This window comes from Elephantulus edwardii, unplaced genomic scaffold (assembly GCF_000299155.1).
Source record: "Elephantulus edwardii isolate Elephantulus edwardi_28Jun2011 unplaced genomic scaffold, EleEdw1.0 scaffold00026, whole genome shotgun sequence".
Taxonomy (NCBI): Eukaryota; Metazoa; Chordata; class Mammalia; order Macroscelidea; family Macroscelididae; genus Elephantulus; species Elephantulus edwardii.
The window spans coordinates 21,220,091-21,237,603 of record NW_006399776.1 but is presented as its reverse complement, the minus strand read 5'-3'; the positions used below and the strand labels follow the sequence as shown (position 1 = coordinate 21,237,603).

The following is a 17,513-nucleotide window of genomic DNA, read 5'->3' as shown; positions in this document are numbered from 1 at the left end:
ATCCATCCTGATGCTGCCAATTGGTCCAGTGGTGAGAATCTTTGTCTTCTTGACATTGAGCCTCAATCCATATTGTAGGCTGCAGTCCTTGGCACTCTGCAGCAGGCGCTTCAGGTCCTCTTCAGTTTCAGCAAGCAGGGTTGTGTAGAGAGGGTTAAACCAGGCTGCTCCTTGGAGGCAAGGACTCTGGGGCTTTGTCTGACATACTTTGGACATGTTCTAAGGAGAGACCGGTCCTTGGAGAAGGACATCATGCTTGGGAGGGTAGAGGGACAGCACAGGAGGGGAAGACCCTCTATAAGGTGGATTGATTCAGTGACTGGGGTAATTTGGGTGGGTGTGTCAGAGGCAGTGAGATTGGCACAGGATACAGCAGGGTTTAGGGCTGTTGTACATAGGGTAGCTATGAGTTGCAAGTGACTCAACAGCACATAACAGCAACAACAACAGTATTCTGTTGCTGCTGTTTTTGCTGTGAACTATAGAGTCGGAACCCACCCATAGCTGAACTTCTGGCCAGTTTTCAGAGGCAGTTAATCGCTCAGGAGATTGTCCATCCTTCTTCTGTGAAGCAGTTGGTGGCATTTTAAACCATGTGCTTTCAGGATTGCAGCACAGCTTCTTGTCATTAGGCCACCAGAGCAACTGGTATCATTCTAGAAATAATATGTTGTGTATTTTTCTCTCCTCCTATCATTAATACAATAAATATGTTTTGAGCATACCTTGGCAGAGATCAGAATGGAATGCGGGAGTAAATCATGACTCTTACAATGATTGAAAGTACTCAAGACAAAGGAATGAACAATTGCAATGCCTCATAACAAGAAAGTGATTAGCTGGTTAGAATAACAGCAAGTAGTGCAGTGAGGTTACAGCAGAGTGATCAAGGCCAGAGATGTAGCTAATGTCAAAGACATGACGGGAACCAGACATAGTAAAGCCACAGTGGTGATCTTGCTTTGGTTAGATGCTATCGAGTCAATCACAACTCAGTGACCTTATGAACAGCAAACATGAAGCCTGCCCTATTCTGCACCATCCTCACCACCCTGCTATACTCAAGTCCATTGTGGCAGTCACTAGGTCAGTTCATCTCACTGAATGTCTTCCACTCTTTTGCTGTTCAGCTTCCCACCGTTCCAAGCATGATGTCCTTCTCCAAGGACTGACGTTTCCTAACAACATGCCCCAAAAGTATGTGAGAGATAATTTCCTGAATCTTTGCTCTAAAGAGTACCTTGGCTGCACCTTCTCTAGTTTATATATGTTCTTTTGGCAGTCCATAAGATGTTTCTGTGTCCCTCTCCAACACCAGAATTTGCATTCAAGGGCTTGGTTTTCATATGAGTGAGATAGGAAACCATTGTAGAACTATAAGCAGAAGGGAGGCATGAATGAATTTCATTTTTAAAAGATGTTTCTGAACTGGAAGACAGGGTTATAAAGGAAGCTGAAACCTATGCTGGGTTTTCCTGCCGGCCTAGCAACACTTTCACCATGGCCCTCAACGATGCAGACGTACAAAAACAGATTAAGCACATGATGGCTTTCATTGAACAAGAAGCCAATGAGAAGGCAGAAGAAATAGATGCAAAGTCAGAGGAAGAATTCAACATTGAGAAAGGCCGTCTTGTGCAAACCCAAAGACTGAAGATTATGGAATGTTATGAGATGAAAGAAAAGCAGATTGAGCAGCAGAAGAAAATTCAAATGTCTAATTTGATGAATCAAGCAAGACTGAAAGTCCTCAGAGCAAGAGATGACCTTATCACAGACCTACTAAATGAAGCAAAACAGAGACTCAGCAAGGTGATAAAAGATACAACCAGATACCAAGTCTGCTGGATGGACTGGTCCTCCAGGGTTTGTACCAGTTGCTGGAGCCCCGAATGACTGTTCGTTGCAGGAAACGGGATTTCCCTCTAGTAAAGGCTGTTGTGCAAAAAGCAATCCCTTTGTACAAAATTGCCACCATAAAAGATGTTGATGTCCAAATTGATCAGGAGACTTGTCTGAGGACATAGCTGGTGGTGTTGAGATCTATAATGGAGATCATAAAATAAAGGTTTCCAACACCCTTGAAAGCCGGCTGGATCTCATAGCCCAGCAGATGATGCCAGAAGTACGGGGAGCTTTGTTTGGTGCTAATGCCAACAGGAAGTTTTTGGACTAACCATCTTGGAGGTGGAGTTTCTTCCAATCTTCCCCTTCCACAATATGGAAGTTTCTGATATTTAAAGAAACAAGATTACCTATGTAACCTCCTAAAAGAAAAAACAATGTTTCTTTAACGTCTGGAGGATAGATTTTCTGAAGTGTGAAACGGGCATGGATGGAAGAAGTGAAATCACTTAGAATTATTTCTACAAGCCAAGGAAGACATTAAAATGGTTTGGATCAGGAAGGTGGGAGCAGATGCCATAAGTGGTTAAATCAAGATATATTTTGAAAGAAAGTTTGTAGAATTTACTACAAGAACAAATGAGAGGCTGAGAAAAATAAGAAAAAGATGGCTTTAAGGTAATTGATCAGAGAAGCTAAGAGAAATAGTCAATGGCCTTTTACCCAAGTGAAGAAAAGAATGCAAGAAGTGTGGGTATAGGGAAGACTCAGTAGTTAAAGGAATTATAAACAGAAGATTGTTTTCTGATAGTATCTGATGATGTTGTTGCTAGGTTCTGTTGAGTCAAGTACAACTAATAGAACCCTATTTACAAAAGACCTGACCCCTGTCCTATTCTGTGTCATCTTCATCAACTTTGACACACTTGAGATCATTGCTGCAGTCATTGTGCCTAGTCAACTCATATCTGATAGACATCTTCAAACTGAGATATCAAATGTATCATTTGACACACAAGTCTAAATATTAGATGAACTATTTGGGTTTCAGATATAAATTCTAACACTGAGGGATATATAAACCACTAGATTAGATAGCATTCTCTGGGAAAAGTATTATCAGAGAATGAAGAGGTCCTTGGTCAAATTCCTGAAAGCATGTCCATGTTTTGGAAACAAAGATGAGGACAACCCAGCAAATGAAACTGAGAGGGAGCAAGTGATGATAGAAGGAGAATAAAATAAAACTGATGCCTCTAAACCCTGTTGAAAGAAGTATTTCAAGAAGAGAGTCTTCTACACCACCAAAGCCTGCCATTGTGCCTACACAGTTGATTATCTTAACAAGTGAATCTGGGGTTATATGTTTGTTCACCTCATAGGGTTGCCTATTGTTTAGCTGAAAGTAGAGTCATGGGGATAGAAATAACGTATTTTTTTAAGAAGTAAAATCATTCTATGTCACCCAGAAATTATGAAAGTAAGTTTAACATCTTGTGTATGAATTCTTATCCTTTAAAAAATGGGTTTTATTTTTCACTTGTCATGTGAAGCAAAACACAAATTAATTTTAAGTCCTAGTCATGAGTATAAAGTAACTTTAAAATGCTTTATTCTTTACCTAATTGCTTCAGAGTAAACACAAAGGCTCCCTAGTTGACTATCTCTACTAGAATTTCTGTACTATCTTGTGCAGTATGTTAGTTGAGGTCTAGAATTTACCTGTGAACTTTGTTATGTTGCTTTAAAAGACTGAATATTTTTACTCAGATGTAACTTATTATCATGAATTGGTGTCACTTTTGAACAAAGTATTGACTTTTTTTACTATTTGCAGTCAGTTTGTAACCTTGATATTTTCTTTTTATGGATGAATTGATACAAAATTTTAACTTGGAAAATCAAATCACTAGAATAACTGATTTTGAAAAGAATTACAATGGAATGACTTTTATATTTTCAATATTTTACATTATAAGTTAATTTCAATTGATGCAGTCATCTTATGTAATACTCATGAGATAAAAAATGTAATGTTGGATTTATTTTAAAATATACCAGTATTACACAATAAAACAGTGTATATGTGCTAGAAGTTAAATTTAAAATCTAGGTTGAGACTATGCTGCAGTAATTGTGAATCTATGCCATACAGGCTGTGAGCTAAGGTTACAACCAGGTGTTCCACATATTGGTCAAAATTTGAAGCAGTGTTTTAAAGAACGCCAGAAGTTGTTTTTTAATTAAAAAAAAAATGGTGCTGCATTTTTAATTCAAATCCTGACATGGTGAAGTGTCCTTTCTTCATGACTGAGACTGTAAGTAGGGAGGTGGAATCCTTCCTTGAACAATTCATCAGAAAATGTCTGACAGGTGCAAAGTTTATCTGAATAAAAGTGATGCTGAATCAAGCACCAGGAGATAGGCAATCCCAGGGCTCAGTCCACTCTGCCATTTTTGCCTTCGCAGAAGAGACTAAGACACTCCTTTAAAACTCATCGCATTGAGTTCCTGAATCACACACAACCCCAGTGTCTCATGAAGTTTGTATTTATCTCCGCCTTGAGTTCCAGGCACTGTGTCTCTCACAGGATGAAGGTACTCAGCAGAGTCACTCCCATGGGTTGAGGGTTTGCTCAAGTGAAAGAAAGTTTCACTCTTCTTAAATTCAGCCTTGAAATATTTGATGCCTTGAACCAGATGTTCTCCACTGCATGCTTCAGGAGGAGCTGGTGGCCTTGGTTGGGATACTGCACACACCAGAAGAGATTCAGTGTTACAGAGGAGGAGTAGATGCCCTCAGCTCCAGAAGATTTCCTTCAGTTACGCTAACGTGGAGGTCCAGCTGGGTTACCAACTGGGCTCTGGCTTCTCCTGCAACATAAAAGTATAAATAAAGCAACATACACTTGAAATACCTTCAGATTCAAATTAAAACATGGTTATTTCTGTCGAGTCAGGAGATGGAATGAAATGCCGTTCATTTAGGGCAAAAATAACCTGCAGGACTAGAATAAGCCGCAGGAGCATGGCTGAATAATAGAAATGCTACAGTCCTCTGAACAGGCAGGACAGGAGCTGAAGTCACTCGGCCTTGCTTGCTAGTAAAAAGTAGGAAATTGGCTAGAATAAGTTCTTTGCTCTAGGAAGTTCCAACAATGGCTCAGAACAATTTTCTAAATGCTTTGAGTGCTTTCAAGTCACAGCTCTGTGTCTGCACACACATCAGTGAGGGTGCTACCACCAACTACAGGGAGGAGGGACTAAGACAATGATGCTGACAATACAGCACGTCTCATTTTCACCACATCACCTCCGGAGACCAGAGCTACTGCTGCGAGTTCATGTGTGTTGTCTTCTTCTTATTTCAGAGATATGTAGCCAAACCTTCAACAGAACTTACTTCTTTTTCAAGTCTGTGGTGGTGTCACCTTCTACAATACTTGGTATTTATCTTCGATTCTATGAGAAATGCGAGTTTTGTAAAAATAGAAGAGTATTTCATTTCACTGATTAATTGGCCACAGAAGAACTCATTCTAGATTTTGAAATGCTATTGAGACAAGAAGATAAATGTTCTCGGGCTGAACTGAGCCTCAAAAGGCACTGTGATACTGTTTGTCAGCAAGTGAGAGAAAGAAATGAGAAGTCCTTCACTCAGTTCTAATATATTACTAGACCAGAGATTTGCAATTAAAATTAGCCTGTAGAACATGATGTTGATTAACTAATCAATAAAAATGTGTAACTGCAATAAGTTCCTTTGTCAGATAGTGTATGTCTTCTTGCTTTCAGGAAAACAAATTTCATATATAAGACTATCAGGAAATAACTTATTCACTTAGTAGGAAAAGAAAATCAGTGTCTTGTTCCAACTATCAATGAAAGAGGATAGAATATTATGTTGGGTTATAAAGACCACGTGCTAAAAGAATATGCTGATAAAGGAACATGTGTAGAGAAAACTAAGCTCAATAATGAATTACTTTACATGGCTTGTAAATTAGAGATTCTGAAAAACATTAAAGAGAGAAAAAAATACTGATAAGTGCATTTATGCAAATTATATAAAACTAGGTGTGTGTGACCAGCAGATTAGATCTGAAGAAACTTCAAGGATACTTGACCTGGCTGAGCAAACACAATGTGACAGACAACAAGACACATAAAACAAGTGTGGTCTGTTCTGAAGTCTAATAGTAAGATAAAATTCTTTAGAGTTATGTGTCCCTTATTATATGGATTAAAATGTTCATTAAGTGTTCTTCCAATATATGTCACAGTCTTAATTGCTGTATCTATGATTATGACTAAGTTTGAAAATAGGGTCATTGAAGATGTAATCAATTGGGTTAACATGATGTCTTATTGGGATATGATAGACCCTAATCCCATAAGATTTATGACCTTACAAGAAAACGAAATGCTACACAAAGACAGAGAGCCAGAACGCTAAATCCGGTGAGTTCAAACTGTGCACCAGAGAATATATGGGGCTGTCAAAAACTAGAAGAGTGGCAAAGAACAGACTGTCCACAAAACTTCCAAAATAATCATACCCTGATTTTATTTCTAGCCTCTAAAACTATGGGTTAACATTGTGTCCTTAGAAATCACTCAATATTTTCTTAGAAGTATTTTCTTTCTAAGCAGCATTATGAAACCAATATATTGCAAAAAGAATATAAAAGGAAATAACAAAAAAGTAGATAAATATCAGGTAAAATGTGAATTTGGCCCAAGCAATCCTTTCTGCAAATCGAACAGCTCATTCTTCCCTCAGTACTCTTTTGACTTGTACCAAGCTACCACCAATTCTCCCCTTGGGCTCCTGATTTCTTTTTTAACTTCTACTTTGCATTTTCTCTCCTATACAAAGACAAATTATAAACTCGGTTTGAAATGTTAAATGTTAACAGTGTGTACTTCTGATTCAATATTCCAGATTGAGTATGTGCTTTCTCTCATCTCTACAAAATTCCTACTAAAATATAGTATGTAATAGAAGCATAAAATGTAAAACTTGTGTCTATAACAGTAAAAGTAATAAAGAGGCATATGATATCATTGATGTTAATATTATGCACATATACATGAACAAAGAGCTGTGGGACACTGCCGAAAATAAACTATAAGAAGACTATAGTGGAAATAGGAGTGAGGTTACCTACTCTTTGTAATTCTGGAGATACCTGGGCTTAGAAAGAGATAAGTAAAATGGAAGGTGGGAAGGAAAAGGCACAGGAGGAAATATCAAAGCTAAATATAGAGGACCTCTGGTGGCTAAAGGGTATGGAGTTGGCTACCCCAACTCAAAGGCTCATGGTTGAAATCCACCAACTACACTACAGGAGAAAGATAGGTAATATTTTCTCATGGATTATTGCCTCTCAACTATGAGTCAGTTCTGATTCAGTAGAATTTAACAACAACAATGTATAAACATTATACATAGATACGTAATCTATATAAGTTGTTGTCGAGTCTTCCTCCAAGTCTGATGCTACATTCTTCCTCATAAAGACTAGCTTCTTCAATGATCTCTTCCACATATAGATTGAAAAGGTATGGAGACAGGACACATCCTTGATACACTGCTTTCCTGATTTTTAACCATTGAGTATTTCCTTCCTGTGTTCTAACAATTGCCTCCTCGTTTAAGTATAGATTTCACATAGGCATAGTCAGGTGTTCACATTCTTCTCAAGGTTAACCACAATTTGTTGTGATCCATGCAGTTAAATCTCTTTATATAGTCAATAAAACACAGATAGACATTCTTCTGACACTCTCTGCTTTCAACCAAGATTCATCTGACATCGGCAATAAAGTTCCTACGGCCATAGCCTCTCCTAAACCCAGTCTGTATTTCTGGTAGTTCTCTGTTGATGTACTGTTACAGTCCTTTTTAATCATCTTCATTCAGCAAGATTATGTTTTCATACTTGTAATATTGTTCTATAATTTCCATACTCTGTTGGATAAACCTTTTTTGTAATGGGAAAAAATATGGATCTCTTCCAGTCAACTGGCCAGGTTTCTGTCCTCCAAATTTCTGGGCATAACTTGGTAAGCATTTCCAGAGCAACATCAGTTTGCTGAAATATGTCATTTCCTGTGACCTTATATTTTGCCAATTCCTTCAGAGCAACCTGGACTTCCTCCTTCATCACCATTGTCTCTTGGTCATATGCTGTTTCATGATATTCTTCTGTGTCAGCCAATTCTTTTTGATACAGTGACTCTGTGTACTTCTTCCATCTTCTTTTGACGCATCCTGGATCATTTCATGTTCTGCACATGGCATCTTTAAGTATTGCAACCAGAAGCTTGAATTTGTTCCTCAGTTCCTTCAGCTTAAGAAATGCCAATTTTGTCCCTTTTGATTCTCTGATACCAGCTTTTTGCACATTTCATTATAATACTTTACTTTGTCTCCCTGAGGTGCCCTTTGAAATTTTCTGTTCAGCTTAACTTCCTGATTTCTTCCCCTTACTTTGGCTTCTCTACACTCTAGTGCAATACTCAGAGCCTCTTCTGACATCTACCTTGGTCTTTTCTTCCTTCTCTATCTTTTTTATGACCTTTTTCATTCATCACGGATGATATTCTTGATATCCTCCCACAGCTCACCTGGTCTTCTTTCAATAGTGTTCTTAAGATTGTTTTTAAATTCAGGGGTAGATAGAGTTAAGGTCAAATTTTGGTTCTTGTGGATTTGATTTAACCTTCTTTAGCTTCAGTTAGAACTTGCATATGAGTAGTTGATGGTGTGTTCCACAATCTGACCTGTGTTATGAAAATGACTCAACTTTACATATTGAAACTGAGGAAGACCTGAAGCATCTTCTGCAGAAAGTCAAGGACTGTGGTCTTCAATATGGATTAAAGTTCTACTTCAAGAAAACAAAGATTCTCACTATTGGGCCAATTGGCAGCACCATGACATATGAAGAAGGGATTGAGGTTGTGACCAATTTCAGTTTGCTCAGGTCCACAATCAACACTCTTAGAATGAACATCAAGGAAATTAAAAAAAACCTAATTGGATTAGGGAAATCTGCTGTCCAGGACCTCTCCAGAGTGCTGAAAAGCAAAGATGTTAGTCTAGAGACTAGGATGTATTTTTTTAATTTTATTCTAATTTATTGACAAATTTTGAATACATTGTTTCTCACAAAATATGCTTCCCATTTCCTTCACCCCTCCCACCCATCGAATTGTGCAACCCTGTGATTAATACCCAGCCTTCCCCATCCTCACCCCTCTATTTCCATTCTCTCCCCCACCTTGAATCCTCATACTCATTCTACAATAATGGTCTTATACAGTGTTTGTCCTTGTGGGACTGAGTTATTTCACTCAGCATAATGCTCTCCAGTTGCTCCCAAGTTACACACTAATTTACAAAATCACTGCTCCTATGTGCTGCAAATTACTTCATTGTATGAATGTACCACAACTTCTCAATCCATTTGTTTGTGATTGAACATCTGGGCTGTTCCTATGTTCTTCCAATGCTGAATAATGCTACTGTGAACACTGGTGTACAAGTTTCAGTTTGAGCCTCAGTTCTCTTTTTTTTTTATGGTATATTCTAAGCAATGGAATAGTTAGGCCATATGGAATTTCTATGTTCAGCTTTTTTGAGGACGTGCCTAACTGCCTTCCAGAGTGGTTGTACCATTGTACAACCCTACCAAGAGTGTAACAGAGTTCCTATCTCACCACATCCTCTCCAACATTTATTACTTGCTGTCATGTTAAACTTTGCCACTGCTACTTGAGTGAGATGGTATCTCATTGTGGTTTTGATTTGCATGTCTCTTGTTGCCAGTGATTTGGAGCATTTCTTCATGTGTCTGTTTGCTATTTGAATATCTTCCTCTGTAAAAATTCTGTCCATGTCTTTTGCTCATTTTGTAATTGCTTTATTAGACATTTTCTTGTGGAGGCCTAGGAATGTTCTATTAACTTTCATTATGAGACTCTTGTCTGAGATGGTATTGCCAAATGTTTGTTCCCAGTCAGTAAGTTTTCTTTTCACTCTGTTGGAAAAAGTTTTTGATGAACACAGGAATTTAATATTTAGAAGGTCCCATTCATCAATTTTATCCTCTACAGATTGTACATTTCTGGTGGTATTTGGCAGCCTCTTTACACTGTAGACTAGGGCTTCTAGCTTGATCCCAATTTGTCTCTTATGAACATTATGGTTTGGGGCTTTACTCCCAGGTCTCTGATCCACCTTGAGTTGATCTTTGTGCATGGTGTGAGACGTGGATCCTGTTTCAGCTTTCTAAGTCCAGTTTTTCCAGCACCATTTGTTGAAGAGGTTGTCATTTCCACATTTGATAAGTTTTATTTGTTAGGTCAAATATGAGTTGACCATAGATAGCTGTGCCTATTTTTGAGTTCTCAGTTCTGTTCCACTGATCTATGTGCCTGTCATTGTACCAATGCCATGCTGCCAAACATACTATTGAGAAAGAATTTTGAGAAAACATGAGCACAACAGTGTAGGAGTTTATTTCTTTAGTCCTTCATTCTTAAATATAAAATTAAGAACAGAGAAATATTAATTATTTCCACAGATTAATAGTACTCTTTCCATCTATATTGCCACATATGAAAACTCAGAGTCATACATAAACCATAATTTATTAGAGTCATTTCTTTCTAAACACAAAATGATGGACAGAAAATCATGTAACAATTTCTGAAAGAATGGAAAAAAATGTACTGGTTTGGCGATCATTATGCAAAAAATATCCTCATTCTTAGCTTTGAATAATAATACCTTATGTTTATTTAGATACCCTTTTTTTAAACAATTTATGCTAATCATCATGATTTCAGTTCTTCAGTGTTGGCAAGATCTGCTATATGTTGTTGCTGTTAGGTGCCATTCAGTCGACTAAACTCAGCAATCCTGTGAACAACAGATCTGAACCTTGCTCTGCCTTGCTCCATCCTCCTGATCTCTGCTATGTTTGAGCTCAATGTTCCAGTCATATTGTCAATCTGTCTTCCTGAGGGCCTTCCTCTCTCTCTCTGACCCTCAATTTTCCCAGAATGTAGTCTTTTTCCAAGAGTAGGTCCTCTCTTGAAAATATGCCCCTCAAAGTATATTAGATGAAGTTTCACCATCCTTTCCTCTAAGGAGTAACTTGATTGTATTTCCTCCAAAACAGACTTGTTTGTTCTTTTGGCAGTCCATGGGAGAGTCAGTACTTTTCTCCAATACCACAATTGAAATGAGTAGATTCTTTTTCTGAAATACTATTCAGTGACCAAGTTTAAATGCATAGGAAACAATTCACTTGTTATCTAGACTCCATTAAGCAGAAAAAGAAATTAAAACTTGAACTAGAGATAAGAAGAGCTAGATGGTACTCAACTACCACTACCAATCATTCTGATCAGGACCACAATAGGTGGACCAGGAGAAAAACATAGAACAGATTTCAAATTCTTAAAACATTCAGACTTATAGTTGAGACTAGAAGATTCCTTGAGACCAAGAAACTATGTAAATCTTGGACCAAAACAATGTCTTGAGTTATCTTTTAGGAAAGTAACATATTGACACAGAAGATTAAATTAGCAAAATAACATATTAGCATAGAAAATTATACTCATTATGCATGACTACAGTAATCCAGTCAAAAAATCAACAATATGAGACCAAAATGTCAATGTTCCATATAAAGAAAAGATTAAGAGATAACAGGGGCAGGCAAACAAAAGCACTGAAGAAATAACAACTAGACACAATTAAAGAGAATACTAACATATTATGAAAAATGTAACCAAAGTTGTTGAACAATTTTTGAATGTTGTTGTTGTTAGGTGCAGTCAAGTTGAGTACAAATTATAGTGACCCTATGGACAACAGATCTGAATCCTATTCTATCCTGTGCCATTCTGAAAAGCTCTAACACATTTGAGCCTATTGCTATAGTAACCATGTCAGTCTCCTTGACAAGGATCTTCTCTTTTGCCGTCTCTCCACCTTCCAAAGCATGATGTTTCTCTCCAGTGAATTTCCTCTCTTAGCAACATGTGTGAAGTATGTGAGACAAAGTTTTAGCATCTTTGCCTCCAAGGAGCACTCTGGCTGCATCTTCTCCAAGACACATCTGTTTGTTCTTTTGGCAGTCTATGGGATGTTTAGTACTCTCCTCTAACATCACAATTCAAAGACATCAATTCTTCTGTCATTCTTATGCACTGTCCAGTTCTCAGCTGCATAGCAGGTGATTGAAAAGATCATGGCCTGAATAGGGCACACTCTCATCCTCAAATTAACATTATTGCTTCAAAATAGTTTGGAAAGGTCCTTGAGTTCACTTTCCCAGTGTAATGTGTTTCCTGATCTCCTGACTGCTGGTACCAAGTGTATTTATTGTGGATCCAAGTAAGATGAAGTTGTCGACAGTTTCAATCTTTTCTCCATTTATCATGATATTTCCTATCAGTCTAATGGTAAGAATTTTTGTTTTCTTGACATTGAGATGCAATCCATATTGAAGGCTTTTGATCTACAGAAAGCACTTCAGATCCTCCTCACTTTCAACAAGGAAGGTTGTGTCACCTGCATGACGATGGTTATTGATGAGTCATTTTCATTTGCTCATCAAACATTTTCCTGGAGTTAGGCTTAAGTCATAAGGCACTTGCATAGTGCCAAGATCTCAGATAAGGACTATTCTAAATGATCTTTGGTATTTCCAAACTCTATCAACAGTAAGATATCCTTAATGCTATAGAATATTCAACAATTGATTCATGCAAATATTTTAATAGTAAAGCCCCTTGAAGTCTGGAACTTTTTAGATCCTTACTGAAGACTCTTTCTCAGTGTACTCAGTAATCATTCTATGTCCCTATACCTGTTAAAGGACATGGACACTCTAAAAATCAATGCTACATAGGAAACAATTTACTCTTCCACAAGACTCAGTCAAGAATCTTGAATTCTACTCACATTCTCCCCCTCCAAAACATGGCAAACAAAACACTCTCTGCAAATATCTAAGGGTTTTGTCTATTATTCTAGCCCTTCCATATACACATATTAAATGTATTATTTAGATAAGAAATTGAATGAAGTTGCAGCTAAATGTAGAGATAATGAGGGAAGTCTAGAACGAAAATGTGTGACATAACTTTCCCGAAGTAGTTTCTATGACTCCTTTCTTCATTCTTCATTTCTTTCTGCGATTGCTTTCCTAGAGAAGTAGACATCAAACATCAATAACTACAAGAATAAAGAGTAGGGTGTGCAAGAAGCTATATGAAATATCTATTATCAGATTAAAATGTTTTCTTGCCATATGTAAAGAGTGTATTAAATTCATTTTATTGAGTAAAGTTGTGCCATAGAGTTTGAGTCAAGAGAAGACTAGAAAATAGCTCAATTTCCCTTCAGGGTAAATTATTTTCAGGATGATGAAAATATGGACATAACCAAACACATTTTCTACTAATCTTCATTACCATCTGTACCTAAACAGACAAGAGGCTTTCTCTGCCCTGCAGTCTAAGCATTCCTGGAGCCCCACCTGTAGGTTTGAGTACGAGCAACAGGTGTTTGGGGAGCACTGTGTGCTTACTGCACAGAGGTAGACAGCTGAGTCCCCCAGCTGGGAGTTTGTGATGAGCAAGGAGACAAGTTGCTTGTCCTTATCATGCTGTGCTGTAAATCTTTCTTCATTTTTGAAACCATTGGAATATATGAACATCAGCAACTCAGGGCCTTTTCCAGAATATTGCCTGTACCATGTGAAGTACTGAGCAGCTCTGTCTTCATATGTGCAGTTTAGAGAGCCTGTGGTTCCTTCTGGAATACTCAGGGATCCTGGACTTTGTTCCACCGCTTTCTTTTGGCTCAAGGACCCTGTGCAAAAAAAAAAAAAGAAAAGTCACAATGATGATATAGAAATGTTTGGTTGAGCAGTAAATGTTATTATCCATAATTAAAACAAACTTCCTACCACCCTTGCCTCCAGGATCTTCAATTTAGTTAAAAGGAGGACAGACTTTCATCTTTCTAATAGGAAATAACTACAATTCTACTTTATATTCTCACACTCAGAGAGATGTCCAAAACTCACAGTGTAACTGAAGCCAAAAGATCATTAATGAAACTCTTGGAGATGCCATCATTCTTTCCTCCCCAATTCACTGAAGATTCAAGATTTAAACACTAAAAAAGTAATCCAATTCATGCATTTATAATTTGGCTTCTGTAGAAGTTATGAAAAGATTCTATTCTACCAATCAGAAAAAGAGACTCTTCTCATGACACCTGCTACTTTACCAAGCCCCTCCTTCTAACCTTATTATCTCCACCAGTGTGTGCATGAGATCATGAGTTCTCCCCCCACCCCCGTGTTATAGACACACATGCATACAGGAATACTTAACAATTTTTCTTGGATGGGCTCTAAAAAAAACAATGCCACTTTGTAATTCAGAGCAATGACCAAAGAAATTAAAAATGCAAGCAGATTGTGACTTTGTGAAAGTAAAACTCTGACACTTTGGTTAAATTAAAGTTTAAGAAGCATATGATGCATTGGACATGTAGATTGATTTTGATAGGATTGCAGTTTTCATATTATTGTGTCTTCCTATCAATGAACAGAGCACATTTTTTCATTTCTTTAGATCTTTTATTGTCTTGCAGAAATGCTCTATAGTTTTCCTTGTATAGGTCTTTTGTATCTATAATTAGATTCACTCCCAAGTGTCTCAATTTGTGGTTTGGCTATTGTAAATGGTATAATTTTCTTGATTTCCTTCTTTGAGTTTTCTTCGTTTCTGTAGAGGAATCCTATTGATTTTTGGACATTGATCTTATATCCTGTCACGTTACTAAATTGGCCTATTAACTCTAACAGGTTTTTTTGTTGAGTTTCTGTAGACAGGGAGCAAACATTTAGTAATACTATCTCAGACAAGCCTTGTTGTAGAAAATCAGGGATTTCAAAATTTATTACATCGCAGCATCAAGGAAATGAAAATCCTCATCACCAGGCCAATAGACAGTGTTTTAATAAATGGAGAAAAGATTGAAGTTTTAGATTATTTCATCTTGCTTGGATCTATAGTCAACACCCTTGGAACTAGCAGTCAGGAAATCAAAAGATGAATTGCATTCAGAAAATCTGCGGTCGAGGACCTCTCCAGAGTGCTAAAGGCAACAATGTCCATCTAAAGACTAAGGTTCTCTTGACCCAAGCCATAGTCTTCTCAATTGCCTGCTACGTAGCTGAGAGCTGGACAATGACTAAGGATGGCAGAAGAATCTATGCCTTTGAGTTGTGATGCTGGAGAAGAGTTCCATGGGCAAGAACATACCATGGACTGCCAAGAGGATAAATAGGTCTGTCTTGGAGAGAGTGAAATCAGGTTACTCTTTGGACATAAGGATTTTGACATTCTATCTCACATACTTTGGGTCTGTTGCCAGGAAAAACCAATGCTTGGAGAAAGACATCATGCTTGGAAGGTCAGTGCAGGAGAGGAAGACCCTGGATGAATAGATTGGCATAAAGACTGTAGCAATGGGGTCAGGTGTATTAGATATGTTAAGGTTGGTTCGGGATAGGGCAAGGTTCAAAGTTTTGTTCATAGAGTTGCTGTGAGTCACAGTAGACTAGTCAACACATAACAACAGCAATGGAGAGAATAACAATAAAGGAGAACGCACTGTAATCTGGCTGTTTAGAGCCCTGGATATATTTACAACTAGCTGAATCTGAGATCTTGGAAAATATAATTCAAATTAATGCTGCAGATTGGTTTCATTTGACTAATGGAACAGTCTTGATGGTGGTGATGATTGTTGTTTGCCATAGAGTCAGAACCAACCCATAGCTGACTGATCTATCAGGTTTTAAGAAAGAATAAATTGCAGGGGAGGAGATTGCTCATTTTTCTCCCATGGATTGCAGTACAACTTTTCACTGGTTGTTTTTATGAACCATTGAGTTGGAAGTGACCCATAGCTGACTCTCTGGTGTGTTGTCAACCCAGGACAAAGAAATAGCAAGACAGGGACACCAAGGAGGGAGAAAAAGAGAAGAGTGTAAGGCAGGGGGCAAACAGCATGAAGACTGCAGCCTCAAGCAAAGTGTCTGTCACCTTTATTGAAAATCACCAGGAAGTAAATCACAAAGAGAATTCTTTGCAAATGAAGCTGTATTTTTCTCTGTCAACAACCTCATGCTTATCTCAGGAAGGAAGTAGTTCACAAGTATAAACTCTTAGCACTCCCTCTGCAGGGGGGCCTTGGCAGTTTCTTGTCTGCAGGAAGCACAAGCTCTTAGGACTTCCTCTGCAAGGGAGCTCTGGTGGCCTAGTATCGAGAAGCAGCTCATTTGTGATCTGTCACAAAAGGAATTTCAGCTTATATTAGTGCCTAATCAATTCCTATTTGAGCATTTGGTTTCACTTTTGGCTTCCCACACCGGTGGGTTGGGTTTTCAGAGGAAATTAATTGCACAGGAGAGACTGTCCATCTTTCTTACCAGTAGTAAATTTACTGAGATGTTTGAGACAGATAGAATTTCTTTTCAACCCCTGTCAGTCAAAGTAATCAGAGTGGCTTATGGAGGGTGTCTATTAAAATGCCCCAAAATGGTCACATCTAAGTTGCACTAGTTGAGTTCTGAGACTTATATTCCCAGTTCATTGTCTTAGTGGGTAGCTCTGGAGTCAAGACCCTTGCCTTTCTTGTTTCTAGTCATGCTTGTGAAACTTGATAAAAGTAAAAAAGTTGACGCTTTATCCTTTCAGTAGGCATTCTATCAGCTTAAGTATTTCTCAACCTAACTATGTATTAGGATTTTTTGTATAAGAGGATACTTTTCAATACTCTTTGAGGAATGATCTCTGATCAACCACTGCATTCTTGTAATATTGCTTCCTTCATTAGTAAGTTTTCCTTTTCTAATAAACGGAAGCTAATGTCTTAGTCTGTCTCTGGATCAATTTTTCAGGCTGTCTGGAAACATGAACCTTGAGGTACCTTCCATCTGGGAAATAAACCCCAACAAAACAGCACAATTATGTACAATTTTACAGAAACTACAATAATATAGGAATATGCACCAACAACCAGAGCCAAGAAAGAGAAAATAGATTTTTACCAAATTTTACAGTCTGAGATCGATCTAACATGCAATCAAGATGCATTGATGATAATGGGTGACTTGAATGAAAAAGTTGGGAACAGAGAAGAAGATTCAGGAGTTGGAAAACATGGACGTGGTGGCAGAAATGGAGCTGGAGAGAGAATGATTGAATTTTGCACAATGACTTATTCATTGCAAATACATATTTTAAGAGACATAAACACAGGTTATACACATGGATTTCACCTGAAGATATGCAAAGGAATCAGATTCATTACATCTGTGGAGAGAACCGCTGGAGAAGCTCACTATCAGCTGTGAAAACTAGGCCTGGAGCTGATTGTGGAACAGACCACCAACTACTCATGTGCAAATTCAAGCTGAAGCTGAGGGAAATTAAATCAAATCCATGGGAACCAAAATACGACTTTGAGTCTATCCCACCTGAATTTCAGAACCATCTCAGGAACAGGTTTGAGGCCTTGAACGCTAATGAGCGAAGACCAGATGAGTTGTGGGAGG

General features: G+C 37.9%; 2 pseudogenes; one reads left to right on the top strand and one right to left on the bottom strand.

Moving 5' to 3' along the window:
• Positions 1-1,500: 1,500 nt before the first annotated feature.
• Positions 1,501-2,176, top strand: LOC102850524 (annotated as a pseudogene).
• A 2,445-nt stretch (positions 2,177-4,621) lies between these two features.
• Positions 4,622-17,513, bottom strand: part of LOC102847543 — a 71,963-nt pseudogene continuing 59,071 nt past the window's right edge.